The following is a 14,875-nucleotide window of genomic DNA, read 5'->3' as shown; positions in this document are numbered from 1 at the left end:
TCGTGTCTAATACTGGACTGAGACTGCGATTCGGTTTAGTCTAAGCCAACTTTTTAATAGCTGTGGTAGGTGTAAAAGGTCATTTGTCAGTAAAATTCTGGCATCTCAGAGTTCTCAGTGTGCTAACAAATCAAGAAACAATGGGTCTTGACCCAGTCAGGTTGCAAAATAAAGCACAGGGAATGTTAATACCTGATTAATGCCTTGCAAGGTCTGTGGTCAGTGACACAACAGTAGAAAACGCCTGTCTGGAAAAAGAGAGCCAGGCTCCGTTTGGGGTATCGCTGTGTATGCCTGAGCAGGCTGCGGGGAAGCTACAGCTTATGCATGGGGGAGGGACATTTTGCAAGTGCTTTTGAGAAAGGTTGCTTTCAATGTATGTTGGAGTGGAGATGAAGTGGCAGCTTGCTGAATGTTTAATGGTAGCTGCTCCACAGACGCAACCTGATAATGAAACTGCTGAGCATATGGAAATTTATATTGGAGCAAAACTATCCCATCCATTGGAAAGGTATCTACATAACCTAGCTGCACACTTCCCTGGTGTGAAATAAACAGAATTACTTCAGTGCCAAGTGTTTTGGATGTCTTTGTTGTAGGCACTAGCCAGAACCTCTGTACTATTTAACTCCCTCCTCAGCATGGTGAAGATGTTTTTTGCAGACAGCTGCACACAGATGTGCCAGTAGGATCCTCTCCCATCCTGTCTTACAAAGATGCTATCATCCGTATCCCATTCCAGCTCAACTCTTGTTAAAAGGACGTGTCTTGGATATGGCAGCAGCACCTTTCTAAAGCAGCCTTAAAAACAAACCCAAGTACTGTTGATGTATCCCAAAATGATTTCCAGAAATGGAGTTTATACTGATATTAAAAATAGAGCTCACTGACTGATCTCACGCTGGCTTCTTGGTAATGGCACAACACTGACAGGCTTCCTAGTTTTCAGAGGTAGCCTTAGGAGATACCAGCCCAGCTGCCATCATACATATGACTGTTAACAGCAGCAAAACTGTAGAAACTCCATCCAAGTGTTGCTGTATATTAACACATCATTGTGTTTGTGTGTTGCCTGGAGTCAACATATGATTGCAATTGTTGACCTGTTTAAACAATAAAACATAGCTATAAGCCTTTGGAAGCCAAAAGGCTTTACATTAAGCTGGGATATGGCAATGGGTGGGAGGGGTGTAAGGAATGCTGTCATACATTTGGCTTGAAATTTTCTTGGTACATGCCAATATCTCTTCTATAAATCCAGTAGGCTTATATACTTAGTTTGCCTATTTTGCATGTAGCAGTTTGCTGTTTTTCTCTTATTCCTAATCCCCATCTTCTAACCAAGAAACCAGACGGTTTGAAGCCATTGTCCTTCCCTGTGATCTCAGTTGTCTTTTTATTTAAGATGCCTCTGCCAAGATCATTTAAAGGCAGGTGGGGTCAGATGGCTCTGGTACTCTGGCATTAAAGTACCAGAAGAAAAGTATAATCTCTCCTCAGCTGCTTGGAGCTCAGCTCTGCCTCCACCAACTCCACCTGCTTCCTTCACTCTCTTGTAAATCCTAGTGTACACGGCAGCCTTAGCTGTCTCTTGGTCCCTTGCAGCAAGCTGGTGGGACCCTGCTTTCTCTGGAAGGAAATTTCTTTCCCAGAAGCTCAATATGGATCACCTTACCCTGACATCATCCCCGTGCATCACCAAGTGGACTACTGCTGGAGGACCTTGCTCTGTTCATAGAGTGAAAACTGCATGTTCCTTTGTGCTTTCCCCAGCAGTACATGGTCCATTGGGAAAGGTGTTTTCTTCTTCTTGAAGAGTGTCAGCACAAACACCAATGTGCTGTGGAGTTCCAGGCAGAGAAGAACTGTGCCAGATGCACTCACATTCAATTCACTCACACTTCCAACGGTGTGAAAAAAGAAGCCCTGGTAACCTACTTGCTGGCAAGTTACTTGCCTCACTTGTCCTGCTGCAGTATGAACATAGCACACCCAGAAACAGGAAGGCTGTGGGACCTGCTCCTGAACAGCATTTCTTCTTTGAGTACTTGGGCCTGTGCTGAACATGTTTGATAATACTTCTCCATACCACTTGCACTTCAGCATCCTTCTGTTCGTCGTGATTTGGAGGCAGGTCAGGAGGAAGACAGGAGTTCCTCAAACGCTGCTAGTGCACAAAGACCAGTTATATTTTCTGTGTGCGGTTTTTTTTTGGTCCTTTTATCATGTCTCTGGCTTCTCTTCACACTCTAGAAATGGGCTGGTCTTCCTCAAGAGGGACTTTCCAACAGCATGACTGTCTTGGACAAGCAGAACTGAGGCGTCTTCACTTTGGATGGGAAGAACTGTCTTTTTATAAAAGGAGAATGTAAACAAGAGAGTATATAAGCAGAGAGGGACTACAAACTCCCCTTAGCAGTAACTACCCAGAAGGTAATCTGAGAGTCTCCAAAGCTGACCTCCATGTGTCTTGCATTGCCTCGTCTCCTTTCATGCCACTTTCATGTGACAGACCCCACGAAGAACGCCTGGAGGCTGCACTGTACCACATTTATTATTTTGTCAGAGCTGCCGTGTCTGCCAAATGGTGGCCAGACACTCAGACAGACTTTAGCAATTAGCAGAGTCCTGCAGCTGATGTCTGGGGCTTGCATATGTGTTCCCTGTGTGTTACCACAGCCGAGATGCTGGCTGGGCCCACATGGCCTGGGGTAGGTATCTGCCTCGGCTGCTGGGGAGAAGCAGCTGGGCTTTCTTGAAAGGTGTGGTTTCCCTTGGCTCCTCTTGTTTGGCTGTGAAAGGCTCCTGTTCGGGTGTTTCATCCTTTCATCCCTCTGTGGCCTGGGTGGAGCTGGAGCCTCCAGTGTGACTTGTCTGGGTCATGTCACAGGCCTTGGCATCCTCCTCGACCTCGGGGGAGAGTGACTCTGCACGCTCACCACGGGGGAGCCCACAGGACATCAGCGTGTGGGGCCACCTCCTGGCACAACTCAGTCTCCAGGTAAGCCCTTGTATCCTCAGCGTCTCCAGCCTCTCCTAAGCCTCAGGGTCTCACTGCAGTCTCGGTGTAGCTCCAGAGGTGTTTGCCTTGTCCTTCCTCCTCTGTTTCCCAGGCACACTTCATGGCCTCGCCCTCCCTGCATGATCATTGTCCCTTTCCCCTTCTGCTCTGCCAGCAAATGCTCTATCCCCCACAAACTTGCTTTGCACCCACCAGAAACTTTGCCAGCTTTGCAATCTATACCAAACACCTTCCCTCATCTGCCCAAGTGTATTTAATCTGCTCCCTCAGTCCTTTGAAGAAAACTGTTTTTCTCATCGTACTCCTGTAGTAGCCTTATGACTCCCCTTGCTGTTGCTTTCTGGATGACTTTTGTTCTGAGGAGTTTTATAATGATTCAATGTTCTTTGTGCAGCAGCACTTAGAATCTACACCCAGACATGTGGATGCTGGAAGGCTATGCCCAAAGAAGAGGTCCTTCTCTCAAGAGCTTGCAGACCACAGGTGGTCCTGGGGAAAAGGCAGATTCCGAAAGCAGCTAGCTGGGATTATTGGCAGCAACAACCTGAAAAGGCATCGAGATGAGCATAGGCAGCTTCTGACTCAAGTGAGGGAGCCTGTACTGTGGTTACCACACTGGCAGGGGAGGGAAAGGGATATTCCCCACCGGTTTTGTACCCTCAGACACATTTTTTGGTATTGGAAATAGTGAAGGGTAAGATTCACATCTCTTCAGAGATGCCCCTTAGAGAAATTGGGCTGCAAGTTCCAGCCCCAAGCCTGGATACTGCTCAAAATGTGGGCTGGCAGAGAGGGAAATGCTCATTTGTTCAGCAGGAGGAGAGTGCTGGTAGCACGCCAGGCTGTATGGCTGGCTTCACTACCCCAAAAAGCATCAGCTGTTGAAAGATCACTGACAGTTTTCTGTAAGGTCACTGCATACTACAACATCATTGTGCAGCCATCCTGGAGACAGGCAGTGAAACTATTCAGACTGTCGATGAATTGGTGAAAAAGGGATATCCTCTAACAGGATCTTCAGGTTGCACCAAGATCAGTGCAACCACAGCCTGGCCAGCAAAGCCAGACAAGCCATTCTTGGTTTTTTTTTCATTTTCTTGGAAAAGATGTTATTTGAACATTTTGCAGCTTCCATTTATTTCCCCAGCTCTGTATTTTTCCCCTTGATTTTGTCTCTAATGGCAAAAAGACCCAACCAGACTGCAGCTTTGTTTGGCACCAAACTTTCCTCCTGAGATGTTCGCACAAGAAGTCTTTTATCACTTCAGCGGCTCTGAGCCAGAGCTGCTTGTGGTGGAAGTTGCCGGGACTGTAACCCCGGGCTGTCGTGGGACGAGAGTCAAGCTCAGGCTGTCAGCAAAGCGAGTTGCAGCAGTCGGAGCCCCTGCCAGGACACGTCAGTACTTCTGAGCGTGCTTCCCCCGGTGCTGCTGTCATTAAGGAAAAGGTATGAAATCCACATCTACATTGAATTAGTCCTTAAAAAAAAATTAAGTGTTGTTTGAAATATAAATCCTGTCCAGAATCATGGTCTAATTCCTTAGGAAATCACTATAAATTGAACCTCCCCTATTCCCCACTACCTAATAACAACATGTCATATCTCAGTTTTCTCACAGAGCTGATTCACCTTCTGTGCCACTTGTGCTGCGCTGGCTTCAGCACCATCACCTCTGCTTTATGCCCAGGTTTGTGCCAAGGAAGGAGGGCCCTGCTGAACTACCGGACTGCTGCTCTCTTCAGGCATCGGCAGGCCCCCAGAGCTGCCAGCCGCTCTTCCTTGTGGCTTCTGTGACACTGTGCACAAGAAATGCTGTCAAGTCACATTTCCCAGAGGGTAAGGAAGATTCCTGCTGGGTTTTTTTCCCAGCTATGTTTTGCTGAAGAAATAATTTTAAAGGGGAAAAAGAAAAACCACATTATTGTGTAAGCAAGATGGAAAACAGCTTTCTGCGGGTTCCCAGGTATTTATGTGCCATTCTCTCTGGAACGTTATTAGCAACAACATTGCCTGTGGCTGGCTGACTATTAAGTATGGATGGTTTTGCAATAGCTGTGTGCACACTACCTTCCTTCGCAAGCAATGCCTTTTCCTTAGCTGTCCTCATGGCTCAATTTATTTGTACACAAGGCAACTGTGAGGTTATCAAGGCTTTCTATCAGCTGTACAAACTCACAGCAGAATCAGCTCTGTCTGTGTGTCCCTTTCTGAGAATTACAGGTTTTGAGTAGCAGGCTCTTGGGCAGCTCTTAGGAGAGATCTCGTCTTTCTTACGTATCTCTCTGTAGCAATTGCTGCCTATGCTTATACTAGAAGCTATGAGTATTTATAGCCATATGTGTAAGAAAGAAAAAGTATATTTGCTTGTTTGTTTTCCAGCCTCCCCATAGAATGGTTCTGAAAGCAGAAGTAGCTTTCACTGTGGAAAAAAATTGACAAAAACATCCTCATTTTTCTCAGATTTTCTTAGATGTTTTTCAGAGTATCGCTAAGACTTGCCAGGCACCTCCCCTTTCCTCCTCTGCCTTACCCCAAATACTTCTCTTTTTGGCTAAAAAATCTCAAGTTTGGGATTTTTTTGACCAACAATGTCAGCCAAAACCCAGACTCTTTTCTGTAATTTTTCCACTTAATTTTTAAACTGTCTTCTGGCAAAACAGAAATATTGTTTTGATGGAAAATTCTCAACCAGCTCGGCTCATTAGCTTCTGCCAACAGTCATACAGGCAAAACAGTGCATCCTCCAAGAGAGGAGACTGTCTGAAGGTCCGAACATGAGGCAGGCGATGACTAATGCTTCTCTCCCTAGCTCCGTGCCCCAGCCAGCACTGTGCTCTTTTGCAGGCCTCAGCCCCTAATGAGAGCCATCTTTCTAGAGGTGTCTCCAGCTTAAACCTCTCTTGGCAAGCCAGCTTAGTAATTCAGGTACTTTGCCAGGTTAAAGGAAGATGTGGGTGGCACAGAAGGATCTTCTCTGACCAAAGGACCATGGGACTCCTCAGAGGAGCCCTGTTGTGCATCTCTTGTCTGCCTTGACAAATAGTTGGACCCCTCCAGGCAAGCACCAGTTGGCAGGGAAGGGTGGGGAGATGGGGATACTCCAGCTTACTTTCAAGGCAAGCTTTGGTGTGGTGCTGTTAACTGAAATGTTTAGATACACCAGCAGCTGAGCCATGCACAGTACACCATGTAACCCCAAGGGCCTGCAGGGACAAGATCCCAAAGTGGCTGATGGGCTGAAACGACACCAGTCACATCACTGCTGTATGTCTATTACCCATCTGTCCGTGAGGAGGGGGTTTTCACATTGAATCTGGAGCGTGAATTCAAGGGTAATCCAGCTCCTCTCATTTCCTGGGTTCCTGTTATGAACTGGGAGACAAAGAAGGAAGATGTTGTTGCAGAGCAGGCCAGAAGTCAAATTTCAGTGTTTGGCCTCTGCAGCCAAAGCAGTATCTGCCCATTGCCTACATGAGCAGCCTCCTCAGGGCAAGCCTCCTCAGGGCACAGCCATCCCTCGGGAGTCCCTAATATTTGCAAAGTGCTCTGAGGTCTTTCAGTGGAAGACCTTTTAGATGTGCAAAAGTTTATAGCCCTTCTCTGACCATTGCTGATTTTAGAGGGTTAAGTTAGGAACAGGAAATAGAGCGACTAAAGGAAAGCCATTAATATTAAATTCTGCCCTTTGCTAGATAGTCTTGTGTTATCTTTGCTCTTTCATGAAATATTTTCTAGTTTTCCTTGCAGGGCATTCTTTACAGGGGTAGCAACTGAGAAGCTGTAACTTGGCACATCTCCACCTGCTTTTCTCTAGCAGTGAACATTTGTGCTCTGGGATTTGAAGAATTTCCTTTGCCTCCACAACTGATATGCAAACAGTCAGCTGTACAGACATCAATCTATCCAGTAGACATGCTGCATGACCTAAGAAATAATACAGGTGGTCAGCACCATGCTGGTGACTCCAGAATTTCTGGAGCAGACAGACTCATTTTACTATGCCTAGAAGATGGGAGGTCCTGTATACACCCTCCAGTAACGTAATCTGCTGTGCTTGACTGATCACAAAACACCCACCAAGATTTCCCTAACAAAATTCTTGATTTTTGCCAAGGAAAGCAAAGATTTGCAGGAAATGAGAGCCGTGACCTTGCCACCTCACAAATAGCTTGGAGTTCTCAAGATGCTCATCTCAGCAGAGAGATGCTTGTGCCAGAGCATACATAGAGTCCTGTGTGGACAGCGCACAGCTCATCCAGCATCCCTTTCTTTACCACCTCTAATAGGCATCAACTCTGTTGTGATAAAAGCAGAAATGGACCAACTTAATCTTCTCCTGCCTGTTTGCTGTGTTGCTGTAAGTCACACTACATATAGGTACAGCTATGTGAGCAGGTATGGAATGAGGGATGTTAGGACTGGGAGAGGTGAGTGTTTCTAGCTGCATGACCCAGCTCATTCTCCCACCAGTGATTTCATCACAGCCAAAAGCTGTGTGCTTGAGCTGCCGTGCGCCCTTTGGGCAGTTAAAGCCTAAGGGAAAAAAATCAGAGAGAAAGAAAGGGGGCTCCAGAGTGCCCCTTAGCTCTAAGCAAGTTGTTCTCTAGGGCAATCACCATTTCTGTTAAAAAGAAGTCTTTCATTTCCCATTGATACTTCTCAGGTTGCAAGGAAAGCCATTCTTCTGCTCCTGAAGGCCTTAGCTGCAGACACAGCCTTGGAAGGGAAGCTTGCTCTCATGGCTACGGCAAAGGAATGGGAAGCACGAGATCTGGCATGAAGTCCTGCTCCCATTGAAGCCAGTGGGATATTTGCCATTGGCTTCAGGGGAAGCCAAGATTTCAGTCTGCAGCCAGGTTTGCTGGTGTGTTGAGCTATGCTGAGAGCAAGACCCAGAAGGGTTCTTGGTTTCCTGATAAAGCTGTTGCTACCTCTGCTGCAGATAGCTGGTTTCTCACCTCACATTGACCCCTGCTCGCTTTCATGTTTTCAAATCTTGTACTTCAGCCAGAAACTCTTCGAGGAAGAGACTGGTTGCATGGTTTATGCCTGTTGCATTGTTCCATGACTGGAGCTCCGAGACATCCCCACCCACAAAATTACCCCCTCCATTGTGGATTACGGACAGTGCAAGCAAATGGCATAAAACAATAGCATAGGGATGGGGTAAGTGGCTTAAACACAGGAAAACGTGGGATTTGCTCAAGGTAAAAATAACTGTGCCATTTCCTTCAGGCAGCAGCTTGAATCGGCTCTGGAATTAACTCTGAGTGGTTCAAGAGAGCCTAAGAAGATTGTAAAGGTGGTTCATCATTGGGCTTCTCTGCTTCACACCTTCACACCAACATGAATTGTTGGGAATCTTGATATTATAAGCACACCTTTTTCTCATCTCCTCTCTTTCAAGGTTAGGTGGAAGCCAAATTGTGTTAGAGGCGAGCCATGATACTCATAAGCCTGATAGTAAACCTTTCCGAATTGTTATTGTTTCCCCTGCTAGTAAGCCAACTCAGAGGTTGCCACGCTGCTGTGGTGACGTGTGTTAAGCAGTGCATTGTATAGTGCTCCCCGATGCATTGCACACCCTTGTGCCAGCTCTTGCAACCCACACAGCATCCACCTTTGTGCAGTTAGTGCCATCCTCCGAAAAGCAGGTGAAGAGAGTGATCTCAGAGTGGACTGAAATTATTGTGTTATACCAAGCAGTCCCACTTTGGTCCCGTTGTTTTTATTTGCATGGACACATGGAGGAACCTCTGTATGCCAAGGAAAAGAAACATTGCAAATAATTCTTGCTCTTTATATTTCTTCCTGATCAGGACATCTCTTTCTATTCATTGTATGAGTTAGGTCTCTACCGCCCCTTTCTGGAAACATCTGTAAATGCATCATATCGATTAAAAAAGGCATGAAGGTTTATCTTCTGGACCAAGAAGCTGCCCTGGCTTTCCTCACCTCTCCAGATGCCACATTTGACAGCATCTTCTCCTCCTGGCTAGCCATAGCTTGTGTTCTCTGGCCACCTGGGACTTGATGTCATTCCTTTGACATTTCCACAAAGAGTAACTGGTGGGAGCAGCTTTCTGGTAAGTTGAAACCATTGCAGTATATTTTTTCCCCACAAGCAAGGATTTTGTAAGTGTACATACTTAAAGCTGAGGTAATGTGATCATATAGCGATCCATAGCTAATAGTTTTACTATGCTTTTCTCCAGCAAGTTGAAGCAAAGCTACCCAGCAGTTCAGCACTGGTGCAGGAGCGCACCCCAGTGTTACCTCTTCAGGCATAACGATTTTTACAGGCAACGATATCTTTCTTCTAGTATTAAATGGGGAGAATGGGGAGGAAACCAAAGAAAAAAAACCCAGATGATGCACTGTTCTCTCCTGATTGCTTAGCCTGGCTCTGCAGCACAATTTCCCATCTATCTTTCACATCTTTCTGAGATTGCTCCCTGAGACTGTCTTATCAATAGTAGTTACTGCCTCTGAGCCAGCTATTTTTTCTGGTTCAGTGACTGACATAATGTTTGCATGAACTCTAAACTATCAACTTGTTGCTCTTCTGTTTTCCTTGCTAATATGATCCCTGCTAGCTCTCATGTTTCCTAGGGCAAGCACAATCAAACAAAATGAATAACGGAGAGAATTAGTCCTCATTCTTTCTTAACAACGTGCCTGTAAATTTTTTTCTCCATTAGCAGATCAAATCCAGGTACTTTTGCACATGTTAATTTACTGTAGCTGCTATCCACAGGCTTTGGGTTACACGTAATGATGATGAGATGAGGGGTCAGTGATTTGCTTTTACCAAGACCGCAGCATTTGTGTGTTTTGAATTTTAAGGAAGGGGTTGGGGTTGGGGGTGTGTTACCTGATCCACTGTTGCCTGGTTCTGTGTGGTATTCATTCTGATGTTGGTAAAGTCCTACCTGGGAGCACAAAAGAAAGATGACACTTTGTACCTTTCATCTGCTCATTTGTCACTTCGATTCTCCTAATAGTTCCTCTTCCCCTTTCTTTTTTCCTTCTTGTAGTTGCTCTGAGTTTAGCACTCCAAGAGGCATCAAAGGGTCCTGGCACAGCTTCCCCAGGATCCCTGCAGATTTAAAGCCAAGCATCATGGGCAACATGCTCCCATGCACCCACATGCCACGCTGACTGTCTCCTCATGGGCACGACCCCGGAACCAACTCCTCATGGAGGGGGCCGTGGTGAAATTCCCTTCTGGCATCCAGGCCTTGGACCTACAAAGTCTTGCCTGCACGGCTGGTGTCTGCCTGGTGAGACGTGACCCTGGCCCCCACCCTGGCAGCTCCCCAGGCTGCCTGCCCACCACCTGTGTGGGCGTGCAAAGGGCGAGGGCTCCTGCAGCCACAAAGGGTCAGCTCTGTCCCCGAGCCCTTTGTCCCAGCCTGCTGGCTGCCGGAGCATTGTGCCTGGGCCGGAGGCTGGCTGCAGGACAGCACACAGCTCAGCTCTCTGCAGAGGGCTGCTCGCTTGCGCAGAGTGGGGTACACACAGGCACGTACTGCAGGACGGGGCCTTTCTGTCATATGTGGGATGTGAGCTGTGCTTGCAGCTGGCAACTGCTTTGACTTTGACCCATTCCCTGGAACTGTTTCTTTAAGAGAAAGATCAGCATTTGACCCTTGGCTTTTAGTAAGACACTCCTAGAACTAGCCTCAGAACAAGTGGAAACACTGCCCCTTCCCCCCCGCTTTGGACGAGAACGCTATGCCAGAACAAGGGCTATGGGTGGGTTTTTCTGCTTGTGAAGCTTTTGTTGTGTCTTTTTTTTCTCTTATCATCTGAGAAGGTCCCTGGCACTACAGTAAAAGCCCGCACTGTCCATTGGGGCTACTCTCCTTGTGGTGAAAGTGGTCCAGAGACAAGGTGAAGATTTCCCTAGAAACATATACTCATTCCATGGCTCCAGTTAGAGAAGATTTGTCTGTGTTTATTGCTAACAATGTTTCCTTGCATTCGGCTCAGCTGGGAGCCTGATTAGTGACTTCTCAGTGGCCTTGAAGCCCAAGACCCAGGTTTCTTTAATTTTGTCCAATCTGCTGGATACTTAGGGAAATGGCTGGAAATATTATGAAGCAGCTTCTGGCAGTGAAGAGTTGCAGCAAAGGATTGTATAGACTCCTGGTAATTTTAATTAGCCTGTCCACCTAAGGCCTGCCTGTGCAGGGAGCTGCAGCATTAACCAGCAGGGTCACAGCCCACATAGTAAAAGACATTGTTCTGCTCTTCTTCCTTTTCCTTGCAAGAAACTGATTTGACTAGTTGTGCTCTGTTTGGTACCTGGTGATCATGCTGCTAGTGTTTGTGTCACTTTGCTACTGTTCACAGTTTGCAGTTGCAGCTTTTCTAAGTCTTTATGGACAGCCAGACACGTTTTCTCATTGCTTAATGCATGCTGGCCCCAGCTTCCCAGAGAGCTGGGATCTAGGCTGCGCTGACATGCCAACGTGTTGTGCAGCCTTGGGTGAATCAGTTCACTTCCCTGTAACTCAGGGAACCACTGTGCAATAGCAGAGGGACCACTGTAGCATTGCTTGGCTGCGGCTTTATAAAGCACTTTGAGCTCCTGGGAAGAAGAAGGGTAAGTGCAAACCTCTCCTGTTACTGTGGTTAAAGGTTGGCTGAGATTATGGTTTGAAACGAATAGAAAACAACAGCCAACAGAGCAGCTCATATGTCCTTAATGGTGGTCAGTTTGGGGGCTGGGCATTTTCAGGGGCTACTTCACAGCCCAGTTACTGAAAGGGCAGAGCTGGCTTGGGGCTGGGACCCCTCTATTGGGCTATGTGCAAGACAGGAGGAGCTGTGTGAGGGCCATGCTTAGCCTTAGCTTTTGCTGTAACAATTACAATGATAAAGTCTCAGTTTTCCCGATTTTCCTCCCTGCAAGTTGGTTTAAAGGGAATGAAGGCAGATCCTGCTATAGCTTAGTACATTACTAGCCAACTCAAATGACTCCCCACTGTCTTTTCATCTACATAAGACTCTAAGTGCCCTAAGTCTTTGCATGTCCTGGCACTCAGCCCAATTGAAGCATGTGCTCCAACAGAAGTTTTAAATTTAAAGCTGTTCTTTTGGCTTCAGAAATTTGCAGATTGAAGCTGAGAGATGCGATTCAGCTGTTTACTTGCAGATCTGCAACAGCCCTGCTGTGCTATTGCACTCACCTCAGTCAGACAGTTGTGTTAACAGCACTTTCCAATTAAAGTAGTAGCCTCAGTTACAGAAAATGCTTTTCCTATCTGGGAATTTATCTGATTTATTTTTTTTAATTACTTATGGAGCACAGGGATGTTTTGTTTCCCATCCCTTATTATAATTAATCCATTATCACTTCTGGCGACAGGGCTGGCTTTTGCTGGCTTTTTATTTCTTGCCATTTCCAGCATCAGCATGGGCCAATACCACTCAGACACCACATTACTCACATGATGGGAAGCACTGATACAAGCAATCAGGCAAATATCAGGTGCACAAGTAACTCCTGAAGTTCTGCTCACTCAGAACAGGAAAAAAGAAACCCTGGAAATAGCCCTGCCAGAAAATCCCAGAGCCTGAACTGAAATGCTCCTACTCTGAGAACTTGGCTTTTATGACCTTCACCGGCAAGATCAAGGCTTTTCCTCATTACCTGAACATTCAGTCTCTGAGAGAATAAATGGTATAGCATGAACCCAGCATCTTTCTTCATGGTGCAGTCAGGCAAGAGCATCTTTTTTTCCTTTCGCCTCACTGAAAGAAACGTGCTGGGCTCCATCCTGCCTGCAGTGCAACTATCTCAGCAAGGGTTGTCCAGTGGGATGCAGTGGCATCTGAACTGAGGCCTGGGATTCTGACTCCAGCCATATTTGCCATGCAGCAATGTGGTAACTGTCCACCGGTTTAATGCGCTTTGTAACGTGAGTGCAGAACTGCTTAGGCTGGGACTGCAGGAGCTGGAGAAGGACCAGATACAATGACAAACCCACAGGTTGCAGCGCTGACATCCTGTCCCATAAGGCCACAAAGCCCCTCTGTCCCACGACATGCTTTTCCCATAGCTTCAGCAGCTGTAGCTGTCACTCTGGGCTTGTGCCCAGCACAGTGACCCTCAAATCTTGGAGCACCTCAGTTCTGCAAGGCCCTTGCAAGGCTGCTGCAACCACAGACTCCCAGACTGACGAGAAAGCAGAGGCGGCTGCTGCCCCCATGTGTTACTGCTCATTATTGTTGCCATGCTCCAGTAAAGACGTGGGAATCCTATTGGCAAGCATGAAGGGGAGCCGGGCTAAGCACAGCACGGCCTCTCAGCCACCGAGGTGAAAGATTTTGCTTTGGAAGACTCTTCCATTCCTCCTACAAGCTCAGGGCCTTCCCATGGGCACCTTATATTCGAAAAAATTGCAAAGTCAGATTGGACATGTTTGGAAGTAAGACGAGCTGGAGACAGCATGGAGGCATGCGATAGGCAGCCAAGCACAGAGGTGGCATCATCCTGTTCTGAAAGGATGCACACGCTACATTCGGAGACTGCCATGCAATGCCGAACCATATTAGATACCAGCACAGCGTGTTCAGGCTTGTTGGCTCAGACCACAAGGAGCACAGAGCGAGAGACAGCTCTTGGCAGGCTGAGCTCACATGATAAGGTCATTGGAAAGACAAGTGATGCTTTCAGCAGCCTGCCTTTCCCCAGTATCAGCACCAGCTTGAGCAAGGACTCACTTTGTGTAATACACTGTGCTCCGCATAGTGCCAAGGACAAAAGCTTCCTCACAAATACATTGAAGCTGTGCTTTTCCAACCTGTCTCAGCCTCCAGCTCCCATCCTTCTTGGCCTCGTTAGGTTCCAGTTTTGAACCTCTTGGAAGAGTTGCATTCCCTTTGGATCAGTGGCATCTCTCAAGCAGAAGGGAGAACAGGCTGTAGTTACTGGCTATCTATCTGCTTCTTCCCAACAGTTATAATTTACTTTTTGCACATTCATTAGTGATCTCATGGTTTTGTCCTTGTCTGTTGAGCAGTACTTTGTTGGGGCTGCACACGCTAATTATTCTAGACAGCATCAGTCCCACACGCTGCCTGAAGCCTGGGGTGATAGTTTGGTAGCAGCAGCCAAACTTTCACTGGCCCAAATCAAGCCAGTTTGTGGCTCAAGGGGGTCACGCAGCCCAATGGTTCTGGCCACCACTAACACAGCTTCTTGGAAAGGTAGGGTTGGCTGTTTGCCGTCCTTTCACCAAGAGCCTTTTTGGCCCTGGCACCATTAACAGATGGGCCAAGGAGCAATGCCTCAGCTAAACATTGTCTACAGACTACCCTGGACACTGCCTAGAGCTCCCTGAGAACATCTGAAGGGAACAACATGCGCTGGCAGGGCTTATGTGCTCCAGCAATTGGGAATTGCAAACACATGCTTCAGCTATGCAAGAAATCTTTGACTTGTTCTGAATGTGATTCTGCCTGGGTTTCTTCCCAGGAACATTCCTGCTCTTCACAATTTACCAGTTGCGGGAAGGGAAAAGGGAGGGGGAGGGATTTTAAGAGTAAGGGAGGGGAAAGGGAACAAATCTTACAGTGCTTTCCCTAGCCAAATTCCTCCAGAAGGACAGGGTGTGGCGTATGGACTCCAGAATCTGGCACAATCCCAAGAAAATATGAACTGCAAAATTAAAACCACTTTTAATTAGTCATTTTTTTAAATATAAAAAATAATCCCGTGTTTTTCTGAAGTAATTCAGTGTCTGCTATCACACAAACCAGGCAGCCCCTGCCAAATGGTGCTGTGTGATAGAAGGCAAACACAGAACTAGGTCTCTGAGCAAAGACGCGTTATCTCCTCC

The 14,875-nt window shown here is 46.9% G+C and overlaps 1 long non-coding RNA gene across 2 annotated transcripts; it reads left to right on the top strand.

Moving 5' to 3' along the window:
- Positions 1-2,379: 2,379 nt before the first annotated feature.
- LOC130153154 (uncharacterized) lies at positions 2,380-14,539 on the top strand. Of its 2 annotated transcripts, XR_008823242.1 has the most exons (6): positions 2,380-2,711; positions 2,891-3,001; positions 3,417-3,608; positions 4,212-4,469; positions 4,711-9,109; positions 10,061-14,539. It is a non-coding gene; the product is annotated as an uncharacterized LOC130153154 (long non-coding RNA). The 2 variants fall into 2 exon arrangements; XR_008823241.1 differs by having other exon boundaries at positions 3,417-4,469.
- The last annotated feature ends 336 nt before the right edge of the window (positions 14,540-14,875 follow it).

The sequence above is a fragment of the Falco biarmicus genome, chromosome 7, assembly GCF_023638135.1.
Source record: "Falco biarmicus isolate bFalBia1 chromosome 7, bFalBia1.pri, whole genome shotgun sequence".
NCBI classification, from domain to species: domain Eukaryota; kingdom Metazoa; phylum Chordata; class Aves; order Falconiformes; family Falconidae; genus Falco; species Falco biarmicus.
Note: the sequence above shows the minus strand (reverse complement) of the source record. Positions and strands in the feature narration are given on the sequence as shown.